This window comes from Callorhinus ursinus, unplaced genomic scaffold (assembly GCF_003265705.2).
Source record: "Callorhinus ursinus isolate GAN/ISIS: 27379988/994484 unplaced genomic scaffold, GSC_fseal_2.0 scaffold8, whole genome shotgun sequence".
Taxonomy (NCBI): Eukaryota; Metazoa; Chordata; class Mammalia; order Carnivora; family Otariidae; genus Callorhinus; species Callorhinus ursinus.
In genome coordinates, this window is record NW_027397070.1 from 69,818,337 (window position 1) to 69,832,934 (window position 14,598).

General features: G+C 50.8%; 1 long non-coding RNA gene across 1 annotated transcript in view; it reads right to left on the minus strand.

The window, feature by feature from the left end:
- Nucleotides 1–13,889, minus strand: part of LOC141373203 (uncharacterized) — a 19,015-nt gene extending 5,126 nt beyond the window's left edge. Inside the window, exons 1-2 of the long non-coding RNA XR_012378912.1 lie at nt 13,816–13,889; nt 4,740–4,825 (exon numbers count right to left, since the gene is read on the minus strand). This is a non-coding gene — a long non-coding RNA (uncharacterized lncRNA). The remainder of the gene's footprint in view (nt 1–4,739; nt 4,826–13,815) is intronic.
- Nucleotides 13,890–14,598: the final 709 nt, after the last annotated feature.

Sequence of the window (14,598 nt, forward strand, 5' to 3'; positions counted from 1 at the left end):
CCACCGGATCTGTGCTCAGGCTCCCGCGGTCTCTGGTGCCACCGGATTTCTCCATCATCCTGCCTGACTCTTGCTTCTCCCTCCTGGGTCTCCCTTTTTTGTCTTCGGTTGTTTAAGAACCTAGGGAAAGGTTCAAGAAGATTGCACCAGCCAATGCCACTATGAAGTTCTCAACGGCGTATTTTCAATGATTGCCCGAAAGGCACTTCTCTACCAAAAGCCTTCCACTCTAGATTTACCCCGGCCAACCATTAAGTCACTTGGTCGTCAATATTTCTGAGCATCTGCAACATCCCAGACCTCATTTGGGGTTCTAGGGACACGGAGCAGACAGGCAGATGAAATCCCAGATCCACGAGTGACCATAGGGAGTTTATACTCTAACATCACCCATGGCTGACTTCGTGACATTCACACGACAAGGTGATCGTTTTGTTAAATACAGCCCAGAGACTGTCAGTAGTTAGGATGTGTTTATCATTTCTTCCAGGGCATAAGTTTTTTTTTTTTTTCTCATATGTATTTCATATTCCTAGCTGGAGAAATATCAAAAGAATCTGAATATCACCATCTGGACGTTACACCATGGGCTCCAGTGGGCAGGATTAGAGCCGGGTTTCTCTTCTTCCTCTAAAAGTGTGTTTCTTCTGCTTTGAAATGAGCACAGACATGGTTGATCCCCTGATGAGACCGACCCAGGCTCCAAAGGGCACTGAGTCTCTGCCCTCCATCCTCGCAGGCTCCTGGGATTCCCCAACACAGAGGAAAGGGGATAGGGTCCCTTCAAGGACACCTGAGCGTCCGTGACTCACTGACTCACTCAGCCAGTAAGTCGAATGTGCTCACATACATGATGCCAGCAACACAGCGCGCCACTCCTCACGGAGCAGTCTGCTGGTCTGCCCGGCTCCCAGGTTGTGCCACGGAGCCCTCGGGAGCCATGCCGGTGTCAAAAGCACGCAGTTGCCACCGAATGCTTCATAAGGTGTCCCTCCCCTTCACTAGCATTCCCCTCGCTGGTGTGTAATGGTTACTTTCGAAACTACTGGTATTCTTAAGGAACAGAGGCTGGTATTTGGAAAACACTCACTTTGTATACCTCCAGTATATCACTTTTACGTTTGTAAGTCTCTCCATGTCAGAATGCTTCCATCCTCTCCTCACATGCTTCTCTCTCCTGCCAGACCAGCCTGGGAGCTCCTGAAAGAAGTCTTGGCACCTGGCCCGTGAGAGACATGTGAGACACAGGGTGACTTTTAAAACTAAAATTGTATTTTTAAAAATTTTTTTAAATTATTATTATAGACATAGCTAGAAAAATGTGGCTGTGGCCCACGTCAGAGAGACCACTGCCTGTGCTCTCCTCTGCGAATTTCATGGTTTCAGGCCTCTCACCTAGGTCTTTAATCCATTTTGAGTTTACTTTGGTGTATGGCATAAGAAAGTGGTCCAGTTGCATTCTTCTGCATATAGCCGTCTAGTTCTCCCAGCGCCATTTCTTGAAGAGACTGTCCTTTCCCCACTGTTGAATCCTGCCTCCTTTGTCACAGATTACAGCCACTGTGGAAAACAAGATGGAGCTTCCTCAAGAAATTAAAAATAGAAATACCATACGATCCAGTAATTGCGCTACTTGGTATTTACCCAAAGAAAATGAAGACCCTAATTCAGAAAGATATATGCACCCCTATGTTTACTGCAGCGTTATTTACAATAGCCAAGATATGGAAGCAGCCCAAGGGTCCCCTGGTAGACAAATGGATAAGGAAGATGTGGTATATAGAGACAGTGGAATATCACGCAGCCATAAAAAGGATGGGGTCTTGCCATTTGCGACGACGTGGATGGACCTGGATGGTATCATGCTAAGTGAAATAAGTCAGGCTGAGAAAGACAAATAACATATGACCTCACTCATATGTGGATTCCAAAAAAACAAACTAACAAACAAACAAAAAGAATCAGACCCACAAACACAGAGAACAAACCAACGGTTGCCAAGGGGCGGGAGTGGGGAGGGGACAAAATGGGTGAAGGGGAGTGGGGGCACGGGCACAGTGATGGGAAGGAAAGGCACAGCACAGGGATCGTAGTCAATGATACTGTCATAATGTTGCACGGCGACGGGTGGTAGCTATGCATGTGGGGAGCGCAGCGTGACGCATACAGTTGTCCAATCACTATGCTGTACACCTGAGACTAAGGGTAACGCTGCGTGTCAACTAGGCTCAAATTCAAAAGTTTAAAAATTTAAAATAAAACCAAATTGCATTTTTAGCTCTCCCCTGTTAACTATTAGTTAACAGTTTGCATTGTGTGTAGAGTCCGTATTGATAAATATAACATTAGCTCTTTCTTAAATTTTCACAGGACAAATTCGGTTCAGAAACATGCTCTGATGATCATGCAGGGATGGTGTCCAAACTGGGCGAGCGTTCCTAAATCCCACGGCTGTCAACGGCGGCCTGCTACAGACGTCTATTTCAAGCCCAAGTTCGAATCGCCTGCCGTCGTGAAATCGGCCCAACAGCCCTAACTTACGCCCAATTTGTATTTATCATCAGACAGTCTGTAACACAAGTGAAGGACCCCCAGACGCCTCTTTAATGCTGAGAAGCAGAGCTGCCCATTCCTGAAGCCTGACCTCGGATGAGGCGTCCAGCCTTCCCGAGCTGCGGTTCCCTCCCCCGCGAGATGGATGTGCTAAGAGCACCCGACCTGCAGGTCAGACAGTGGGAATTAAGGGAGACATCAGGTGAAGCCCACAGAACAGCAGCGGGCAGAGGCAGCTGTTAACTAAGACGTTCGCTCTTTAATCCCTTTGGCCTCGGGATGACACAACTGAAGATGCTTACAGACCTGGAGAAGGCTTAAGCATGAGGTTCTCTTCAGGAGGAAGAAATCCATAAACCGTTGTAATGATGCATTTTATAATAATGCATTACACGACCCCTATTCAGAACTTCAACCCCAAATGCTGTCTTTCCATAAACAAGACTCACATGGAGACTCCATCTACACACAACAAACCGGCTTCATAGTCAGAGGAGATCAAACAACTGATCGCTAAAAACGTTTTATACAAACTGGTTTACGTTTGTGGACCCAATCCTCAATATTTTTTACCAAGTTACCTTCAATATGTCATCAGAAAGGTTTTTAGTGGACAGCTTTGAACATAATTTTATAGTCTGAGGGTACATTAATAGCATAGTAGCGTCGTATATTGTAATACGCACTTTCTAAAATATTACGTATAAGATATTCTAATGCCGGGTCTATTCTGGGCTTAAGAAACAAAGCCCCTCAACATTTATAACATGATCTAGCTCGGTTATTCAGACTCAACTGGGGAGGCAGTCATCCGGATGTTTTTTTCCCATGCCTTATTTAATATAAGTTGGAAGGGTCTTTATTGGGGCAACAATTCACGGTCCAAGTTGGCTTTCTCTTCTCTCTGACACAAGGACAACTGCAAGGTGGGAAAAGCTCTCTTTGGAAAATACCATGCCCAGGAAAACAGATCTGTGAAAGGCAGGACTGGACAAACTACATTGGCTCCCGTGACCACTGACTTCCATCAAACGTTCTAGTACTGTTACTGCCTCCAGCATTTACAAAAGTAAACCTGCTCCAGAAAGCAACTGTCTCTTTCTCAGCTGAGATGTGCTCTCATCACACCAAGTGGCATCAATCACCCACCCAGCCCATACCCAGGGAGAGCAGATTCCTGCAGCTAATCTTGGTGACATTAGCTGGTCTTCACACAACAGAAGGAAAGTGAGGCTCTGGAAGCTTCCAAGGCTTGCCCAAGGCCCTGTGCTGAGCCAAATCTGTACGAGGTCATCTCTGGGCCCGTCCCTTACACCTTGCTCATGCCTCTCTCTGCCAGGGACCAACGTGGCATCAGCACCCCGCCTGCCAAGTATGCCTGGGGAACTAGCCAGCTCTGGGGTCCTGGATTTCCTTTCCATCAGGAGGAAGAGGAAGGAAGCCTTTCTCTCAGGTCCCCCCATGTTGCCAATGAGCCTCTGAGGCCCCCATTTCCCGAGCCCTTCCTCTACAGCAGCCGCAATCCTGCAACCCAACAGAGAGCCACACACTCACACACTCAGTCTTCTGATTTCGGGGCGATGTTCACGGTCATTTCCTAGTTCGAGTTAACTATAGGGAGGTGAGGCTGATACCAGCCCTGCTGCTGTTCCCGGACAGCCTGCAAGAGGTACAAAGTATACATACAGATGTACACACACTAATAATCTAATAATGTCTGTGAGCAACAAATGCTTCAGTCTCTTCAGGACTCAGACACTGAGAATGTACATGATCACATTAACAGGTAACAGACCTAATACTCTTAACATGGCATTAGAGAAAAGTACAAATCACTTGCAAGCCCAGGATCCAGCAACCTTAGTTTTTCTGATTTTGTTTTTGGAAAACCCTGTCTTCTCCTTAACAGACTGATGATATCATCACACCCTTCACTAAGTGTCAGGCAGCGGGTTACCCAAGCCCTCCCTGGGTTAATCCTTACAGAGCTACCTGATGAAAACACAGAAGCCCACATCTGAGGCAGATGAGGGGACATAGGTGCAGGTGCCGAGTGACCCACAGGTCACAGCGCCAAGCTGAAGCCCACGGCTGGACCCGAGGCAGTGGGTCTCCACTGCTATGTTCTTCTCGAGCTCTCACTGAGCACAGGTTCCAAGAGCTTCGCAGTCTGTTACGTAACTCACCTTCTCCGCAGGGCTGAAGAGGAGAAACGAGTGTGTACTTTCCATGAAGAAGGAGCTTGTCCCTGTCCATCCTGATCTATAGGGACCTACATAAAAAATATAGATAAATTATATCTTAGTGATTGATAGACATAATACAATTCACTGAAAAATGATTCTAAACAATAGGGAAATGACTTCCCATCCTTTATAGATTCAATAATGGTTTGGTTGAGGCTTACTATCGGTCAAGGGAGTGTTGGACTCTGGGAGGAAGAATAAAAAGTATGGGGGGGGGCCCTCTCTTGACCACAGAGATCAAAGTTAGGTTCTGATCTTATCTTTTATCTGATCAAAGTCAGAGAATTTGCATTTTCCAGAAAATTCTGCTTTTCATGGCATGAGCTCGGGTCAGCACTAGAAGCTCACTTATCAAACATGGTGGAAGGAAGACTAATAGAACAGTGTGTGAACGATCCTGGAATTAAAATTTTTTAAAAATAAAATTTTTAGGGGCGCCTGGGTGGCTCAGTCGTTAAGCGTCTGCCTTCGGCTCAGGTCATGATCCCAGGGTCCTGGGACCGAGCCCCACATTGGGCTCCCCACTCGGCGGGAAGCCTGCTTCTCCCTCTCCCACACCCCCACTTGTGTTCCTGCTCTCGCTAACTCTCTCTGTCAAATAAATAAAATCTTTAAAAAATAAATAAAATTTTGGGGTGCCTGGGTGGCTCAGATGGTTAAGCGTCTGCCTTCGGCTCAGGTCATGATCGCGGGGTCCTGGGATCGAGTCCCGCGAAGGGGCCCCTGCTCCTTGGGAGCCTGCTTCTCCCTCTGCTTCTCTCTCTCTCTCTCTCTCCCTCTGTCTCTCATGAATAAATAAAATCTTTAAATAAATAAATAAATAAATAAATAAATAAATAAAATTTTAAACTCCATGTAAAAAAAAAATGGAGGAAGGAAGGAAGTATTTCGGGGGATGGAGGGGACCCTTGAGCTTTTGTCTCATGGCCAAAGAGAAGGCTGTGGTGACACGTGACATGTAGCAGTCCCGTTTGCTCCCGGGAATGAACAGGAGCCGACTGAGCCGGATAGCAGATGCAGCTTCACATGGAGCTGGTAATATTGCTTCTGCTTTACTATTTTTAAGATGCCATAAGACTGCTTTGTCTTTAAAAAAAAAAAAATTACAGATTAACTTAAAACCAGTGGGGTAGACATCTCTCCTCTTCTTTCAGGAGGAGAATTTTGGAATCACTTAAAAATCATAGCCTGTGTCCTCAAACATCATGGCTGCTGACTTGGGTATTTGTCTTTGAGCGTGATGAGCTTCGTGCTGAATACTGATTTGAGGTGTGGTTCACTGCACTGCAGACTTAAATTGTCCTTCCCACAACTTGATCTGAGAAGCCTGACGGTGGTGACAATCACAGGACTGGTTTCATTGGGTAAAACTCTGCTATCTGCAATTTACTCTGACAGGCTCCACAATTTTAAGTGCAATTAAATCCTAAGAATTTGCCCAGAAGAAAAAAAATTCTATCACATTAAAAAAAAAAAAAATTTAAGAGAAGGTTAAAAAAAAAGAAAAAAAAACAGTTGAATTGAACAACTAATTTTTAAATGGTTGGCTTTTTAAAAAAAAAAAAAAAAGAAAGAAAGAAAAGAAAAATGTATTTGGCTGAGCCCAGAAATCAGTTTCACTGTATAGGCAGGCAGCTCTCTCGGCCTAAGAACGAGGCCGGCCGGGGGGTCACAGCCTGCTGACCAGATGCTCAGCCACTGCTGGTACCCACAGGTCCAAAGCGAACGTGGGAGAAAAATAGGAAACTTGCAGAAAACGACCATCAGAAGCGGCTATCACCTGATCTCCCCTCAGCAGGAGCAGAGCAGCTGACTCCAAAGCAGGTGGGAGCTACTGGCCTCCCTTGCCGCTGTTCATGTCCTCACCCCTCGGTTGTCATCACAGAGATGGGACCCAAAGAAATAGCCCAAGCAAGCCAGGCCAGCCTGCCCATCTGACCAGACGCGGGGCCAGCGGGCCAGGGAGTCTACCTTTGTAACCGTCTAGGGAATAGGCTCAGAAGCCTAACTGTCTGACTGCTTGCCTTCTGGGACATTCCAGTTGCATTTCTAATCCTCAGCCAGGGTCGCTGGTGTCCTGGAAAAGGACCCGTGTCCCTACCCCTTCTTGGCATTCCACACTTGAAATCTTTATTCAATAGGAAGCTAATCTGACACCGAAACAGCTACCCAGGTTACGTTTGGGAAATCAGATTTTTCTTTAAGAGATGTCAAATTATACCTAATGTTGGGGAACATTTCATATAAAATATGCATTGAATTCAGCAGAACATCTTTGAGGAGACACCTTCAAGCTTCCTAATTCTTGTCATTGAGGAGCACGGGACTCAACAGCCCCAGCCCCCTGGCCCGTGACCCTCTCCACCGCCATCCCACCCTCTCCCCAACCCCAACTAGGGGTTACTGGCCCCGGGAGAGACCAGCTGTTTGATGGTCTTCCCTCCTCCCAGCATGCCCCATGCATAGCACTGACTGCCCCCTGCAGCCCCACCCCCCAAGACTTCTACCACTGACAACACTCAAATGACCTTGCCCATCTTTCCCTACCAGGCCCTGAACTCGCTGAAAATGGGGACCACCTCACCCACTTCCCAGCACCTCACAGGGTGCCTGGCACACAGCAGGATTCCCAGGGATGTTTGCTGAAGGCTCCTTTCCTTCAGAGCTGCAAAACCAGGCACTAAAAAGCCTCCTGGGTGACGTGCTTCTCTTGCTGAATGTCTTCCCCGGCCGACTGCAAGCCCAGTGAGGGCAGAGACCATTTACCCCAGTGCCTTGGCCCGCGCTTGGACCTGTGAGATGCTCAGTAAATGTTTACTGAATACTTGAATTAAAGACAATACTAGGGGCGCCTGGGTGGCTCAGTCAGTTAAGTGGCTACCTTCAGCTCAGGTCATGATCCCAGGGTTCTGGGATCGAGCCCCACATCCGGCTCCTTGCTCAGCGGGGAGCCTGCTTCTCCCATGCCTTCTGCTCCCCCCTCCCCAGCTTGTGCTTGCTCTCTTCCTCTCTCCCCCCTCTCTCTGGGTCAAATAAATGAAAGAAAGAAAGAAAGAAAGAAAGAAAGAAAGAAAGAAAGAAAGAAAGAAAGAAAGAAAGAAAGAAAGAAAGAAAGAAAAAGAAAGGAAGAAAGAAAGAAAGAAAAGAAGAGAAAAGAAAAGAAAAACACTAATACAGAGATCCTGAAAGTATGACTCGAAACCTTCAAACATCCCTGCATAAGAGAATATTAGAAAATTGTCCATCGGTGCTTCTCTTTTGTGGGTGCCTATTAAAGTCTGCAAAACTTAACTTTGAACTGCTGCACTCCAGCATGGTATCGGACAGATCAAGCCGTAGGGAAAGAGGTCATCCCATTGACATGTCGTGGAGAGACAGGGACGAGGAGCTGATGTCTCATAATGGAGAGGGGCACCCTGGAGTCCCAGCCCCTTCTTGGGCTGTTTGTTGCTTTTTCCTGGACGACCCTCTCTTTCTCATCACCCAGTGCTGTCCCCCTTGCCTCTCTATCAAGGCCAACTTACTCCATGTGACTCAGCTCAGCTCCTGCCTCCCAAGGACGTGTTGCTGAGCCGCTCCTCGTCCCACCTGGATGGGTCCCATAAACACACCCGCACTGATGCATCTGACGCAACACCCCTCCCCTGTGGCCAGCGCCCCGTGGCCCTCACTGAGCCTTGGGTCAGGAGGGGCAGAGACGATTTCTTCTTTATCAGGCAGTGCGTGAGCAAGCTCACCCCGGGCAGAGTCAGATTTGCCGTCACCTGTCCCTGCAACTAGCCCTGGACCCTGGCTCTCTTTTCCCCAGTCTACACCTTCACCTGCTTCCCTTCATTTTAATCCCACAAAATGAAGTCGATCCTTCCCACATCAGAAGCCGTGTAAACACCCTGAGGTCTCCCCAGGGAAGAGAAACAAGCATGAGAAATGCTAAGGGGAAGTTCAGATGGAAGGTTCCCTCGGGGCAGGTGTGGCCTCCATCTCCCGCCACAGCTGAAGTTCACCTCCCTGTGGTCAGGCCTCTCCCTTCAACGGGCGCCTCGGTACGCATGTCGGGTCAGTGGAGAGGGGTGGGGCAAGGGGCCACCACCTCGGCCCCCGTGGCTTTAAGGGACACCTGCTACTTTTGGCAGCTCCAAACTACACACCGAAGTGGCCCCTTTGAGGATTTTCTCCTAAGAGCTGCCTTCTGTTGCCTTCCGTGCCCTCCCCGTCCAGTCAGTCACGGGGACGCTGGCCCTCAAGGGCCCTTCCCCCCTTATTAGCATTAATACTGAACCCCAAAAGCAGGCATTACAAAAACAGGGCCACTCTGCTTTGAGCACTAGATGGACTCCTGAAGAGTCCGTGCAAAACAGAACCCTGGTGTGGCGGCCCTCGGTCCACGACCGACACTGTTCTTCCAGAAGCGCGTTCCTACAGGTCGCGCACTCACATCCAACGCAGCATCAAATCCAACAAAGCATTCTGACGCTTCCCAAGCGCACACAGCCCCTGTGCGCTGAATTTGCTTGTAGAGGCCCTATAAGAAACTTAAACCCACAGACAGCTCGGGACTTCTCTTATGAAATAAACAAGCGCTAATTAAAATATACATCACATTCCCACTTAAATGGGGAATGCTATTTCTGCGCAAAACAGTCCTCTTAGGATGGTAGATGTTTATTATTAGCCCGTATGGGGCACACGAACTCACGGAGTCAAAACTGGCCAGGACCGTGGAGGTTATGTAACCCAACCCTCCACCTCCTGCAGGAATCCCATCCACATGCCGGGGGCTGTCATCATTTTAAGGACCTCTTAGTACCTCAGGTTCTATTAGTCATGAGCAGTTTATCTTTGTTCGAAAGGTCAGAGGCAAATGAAGGCGCTTACAGCTTTTTTTAAGCATGGGAGACTTTCCCGGCAGGGTGAGGGGTGAAACCCGGCCATCAGCGGTCAACTGCTATCCCTGGCGCTGTGTCCAGCCCTCACCTAGGGCAGGACATGGAAATCAGCCTCAGGTGTTAGTACTGGGCACTTTTAATACACTACAGCAAGGTCCTCAGTCCATTTTTTTCTGAACTATCTGAAAATACATAAGCAATTCTTGAAACAATGCTGAGGCACCACCTACAATTAAAACCGACCGATGGGAGAGGGTTGTGAAGGACCTTGGAACTGGTGCCTTTTTTGTTTGTTGGTTTGGTTTCTCTTTTTTTCCCCCCAGAAGGACACCAAAATCAGAACATCAAAATACTGTCCAAAACTAATGCGAACAGGATCAGTGTTCAACTACAACCCTGGTCAAAGAGACGAGGCGAGGAGACAGTCAGAGGATCTCATGGATGGGAGAGGCTTAAACCACCCATCCACCTGTTGACACTCTTCCTCAGGAGGAAGGGAGGAAGCTCTTCAAGTCTTTAAGCCAGTCAGAAAATCATGTCACGTGCATGTCTTGACCTGGCGGCACTCCAGATGCAGCCATGCTTTGTATATACATACCTGCTTCTTCCTCTGATGAAGGAAGCACAAGAACGGGCTGAGACTCTGATGCTTCACCACAGGGTCCCGGTTCTCCGCTGGAGATGGCGACTTTCAGGGTGGCCCCCTTCAGAAGCAGAGCGCTTGTCTAAATGCACGTCTGCCTGATTTGGGGAACCTGATGAAGTGGCCAGAAATGATACCTTTCTCGTGGATGGGTTGTTAACACGTGTTCACTGGAATCGAAATGCTAAATGCTCCTCCTTCAAATTCCCGAGAGCGTGCTTTTCACTTCTTCCTGTACCACGGCAGCTGCTAATCTCTTTGTTCCCTGAAGAGTTTCAAAGGTGGATTTGTTCACATCATTTCTGTCTTGTTAATTTAATCGTGTGCTATTGACCAGAGTGGGATTTCTCCTCCTCTGCAGAGCCAGCCCCACCACCAGTGTGCTAGTGGGGGGCAGTGGAGGTGGCCTGGGAGAAGGTGCTGGAGGGTCCCGTCCACCTCCCAGAGGCATCAGGGCCACGGGCCTTTGCCAAGACATGACAGCACTTGAGACTTTCTGAGGCTGTTTCTCAGGAATCTGCTCCTTTTCTTGGGCAAATCAAGATTATCCAAAGCAGACTGATCTGTTTGGATTTCTGGATTTGCTTTTGTTTTTTCCCCACTTTCTACTGCAGTCCAACTGAGTCATCCACATTTTTAAAACAATTTAAGATTCCATTTAATCGAAATAGTTTTATGTCGGTTTGAAAAAGTCCAGTGACAGGTCCTGTGAGTTCAACGGAGAAGCATGTCAGCTTCTCCCGATGCCTTAGGCAAACGGGAGCATTTGTCACTGTTTTTTTTTTTTTTCTCCTCCCTGCTGGCTGAAATGTGATTCTGATTTATAAATCGACACCCGATTGACAGATGGATGGCCTACTTTCTGGGCGCTGGCTGCTGACAGAGCCCCAAGACGTGTAAAATGATACCTGCTCTCAAGGGGTCTTCATTGTTTTCTTCTCAACCAGAAACATTCCCAAAGCCAAGCTACAATATGAGAAAGAAGCAGGGCAATGAAAGACAGATGGTGTCACCAGGCCCTCCATGAGAACCCAGTGGTGGGGACGGTTCCCTGGGAGCCCGACGCAGGCCAGGTCCACATGGGTCCAAGAGACAATGAGGCAGGAGTCTGACAGGTGCAATCTGGACAGGCAGAGAGGAGGATGTAAGGTGTTTCGGGAAGGCAGAAGGTGGGAGGGAAATCTAGAGGCAAGAGTCAGCTTGAGGCAGAAGACTGTAAAGGCTGGGATCTGCAGATCCTGAAGCTTGCTGTCCTTTCCTGCCCAGGCCACAGGAGGCCAGGATGCGGCCAAGCAAAGGCAATGCAGACATACCGTGTGGACTGGCTGGAGGTGCGGCATGTGCACAAAACAAGAGGTCAGAGGCCTAGTCGCTGGCAACCACAGGGCCAGGAAGGGCAATGAAACGAGAGAAAAGTGGGGCAGATTTGAGAAAATTTTCCAAATCACTGATGACTAATACAAGCTACTCAAAACATAAACATTCAACTTTGCACATGTATTTTTAATTACTCCCTTATGGATTTAGTATGCAGCCCACTCCCCCTATAACCCATGCTCATTTCATTACCATCAAAATGATAATTCCTTAATTATGAGCCTATTACCTATTCTCCTTTTCTAAAACCAATCCAGAAACCACCAGGTACGAACTTCTATTTAATAAAATGAACATCTGTGATGATGCACCAGGAGCAAAATCCTAATTGTTCTAAAACTGGCACTTTGCTTTGACAACCAACTACCTATTTTTTTTTTTTTACAAAAAAAAGAAAGAAATGTTTTATTCCTTTAAAACACCTGCTTTATTTCTTTTTTGACTTCTAAAGGAAGAGATTCATTTTTATTGGCAAGAAGAGAAGTCACTCTGTAACAAAGGAAAAGCGGTGCTCTATGGAAGAGTTGCCCGCTACATTAAATAATACACAAGAATATCAACCCCAAACCACAAATCAAAGTGGGGCCAATCCCGTTTTCCCACATAAAAGCCCGCAGTCTGATAACCTCACTCCTTTGGAATTAGGCAGCCCGAGGAGGCTGCAATTCTTGCTACTCGAGGGTGGCCGCACCACCTCGCTTCTGGACAGCCGGATTTCCATTAGAATCGCCGTCCCTCATTCACTGCCTTGTCCCCCACCCCCCTCCACCCCAGCGCAGTTATTCAATGAGTTATAATTTGGCACTAAAATTCAATTAAGCTGAAACTTTGGTCATATGTGGCCTTTTTCTCAGCAACGCGCAATTTCTCCCACCCGTCTTCCAAATGTTAGCCGATCGATTTTAAAGCGGAGGAAGGCAAAAGTTTACTGGGACCAAGCTCTCCTTTCTAGAAACCGGCTGGGACTCTCTACAAATTCAAAGACACGCAGCGCGGGGTCAGTGCACCAAAGAGCTCCAGGTTTTGACCGCGCTGGTGGAGCGCAGTCCTCGGAGCGCCCCGCGGCCAGTGCCTCCCGCTCAGGCGGCCGCCCCGCGGCCGGGACACCGGCGCGCCCCGAGGAGAGTGCGGCTTGCAGGCCGCTCGCAACGGAGCCCCCGCGGCTCTCGGTGAGCCGGCCAAAGTCTGTCCAAGCATTGAGACCCCATTGAGGACTGTGGGAGTTTGGGCGGCTTAATGGGATTGTGTTCGGTGCTTCAGGCGCTCCTTTAAAAGATTCCATGGCACCAACGAAACTCCAATAAAAGGGCCTCTCTAATTGCTCTCTGACTTTCTATGAAACTTTCTAAGCCGTGCTGACATCCTCGAATACGACTATGGAATTCAACAGGGGAGACCAAGGGGGTGTGCGCAGAGAAAGCGGTTCTCAGCGAGGCGTGTGTGGGGTGGGGGGTGACTTGGGGGAGGGGAGATGGGGCGGGTGTGAAGTCTGTGCCGGGGAAAGAAAAATATGAGTGTTCTCCTTTGTGTGCGGACAAACAGCCGAGCGCGGGAGGTCGGGACCGGGGTCACGCGGCTCCGGGCTGCAGCTGCCGCCGTGGGGCGGGGGTCCCTGGCGGCCCCCGGGCGTCGCGGCCGGCGGAGGCATCAGCATTCCGGCAGCGCGGGCGGCCGCTGTCCTCGCACGACCCCGGCCCGTCCAGAGCGCGCCCCGCTCCAACCCTCGGGGCGCCCGGGCGCGGGGAGCACGGGGCCGGGGGCCCGAGCAAGGTAAGCACCGCGCGCCAGCGCCCCTCACCCCTCGACAGGGCGCACGGGAGGTTCAGGCTGGTCCCCGCTGCCCCGAGCCCCGCGGTCCCCGCGCTCCTGGGGCCCGACGCCCAGCCGGGACCCCCGGCAGCCCCGCCACCGCAGCGCCCGGCCTGGGCCTGGGCCTAGGCTTGGCCTGCTGGGCCCGTGGCGCCTCACTCCGGGCCCAAGAGGACGGATCCGCCTCGGGGCTCGGTCGCCCCTCTCGGGAGGGGGCCCACGAGAGCACAGGTGACCTGCCCAGGCCGCCCGCAACGAGGGTCACCCTCCCTCCGCACCGCTCCGTGGGCGGCGGCCTTACCAGGGTCCCGGGCCCCGGGCGCTGGCGTCCCTGGGGCCCTGTGCGAGCCCCCGCCGCCCCCTCGAGCGCTCCCGTGCGCAGGCGCGGGCCGCAAGGGGCCAGGCTTCGGCCAGCGTGGGCGCGTGGGCGTGGGCCCGGCCTCGGAAGCTGCCCTGCGTGCCCACGCGGTCACCCGAGGGCGAAGGCACACTGGGCGCTGGGGGGCGGGGAAAGAAATGGCGGCGTCGGCAAGGCCCAGGCGCCGGCAATCAAAGGCTGGGGATGGCGCCCGCCGCGTTGCCCACGGCCAGGCCCAGGGCATGAAAGGATCTTTATCCTCGAGTGACACGGCGGCGGTTTCCTCCTGCCTCCCCCTCCCGCGGCCCTAATTGGGGCCGGCTGCTAATGTGATTAAAGGCCAGTTAAATGTTTCTCGGGGCAGATGGTGGGAAGAGGCCGAGACCCCTGCCCCCTCCCCGGGGTCACGCCGGGCCCGTGGTCAGGGGGCCGGTGGTGGTGCCAGTCCCAGGGCAGCCTGGCCGGGCGCCCGCCGATTGTTCACCCCGAGGCGGGGAGGCCGCGGGCGGGCTCCTGGGGCTTTATGTAAGCTGGTGGGCTTGGGGCCCGGCCGGATTTGGGGATTCTTTTCGCACAGTTTCCATTTTCTGGCCTTTGGAACTGCGCCCTGGGCCCTTGGGGCCCTCCCCCTCCGGTGCCCGGCGCCTGCGGGGCCCAGCCGCCGAGGCAGGCCTGGGGGCGCGGGGCGCTGGGGGTCTGGCAGGCTCGGAGCAGTTCGGCTTGGTG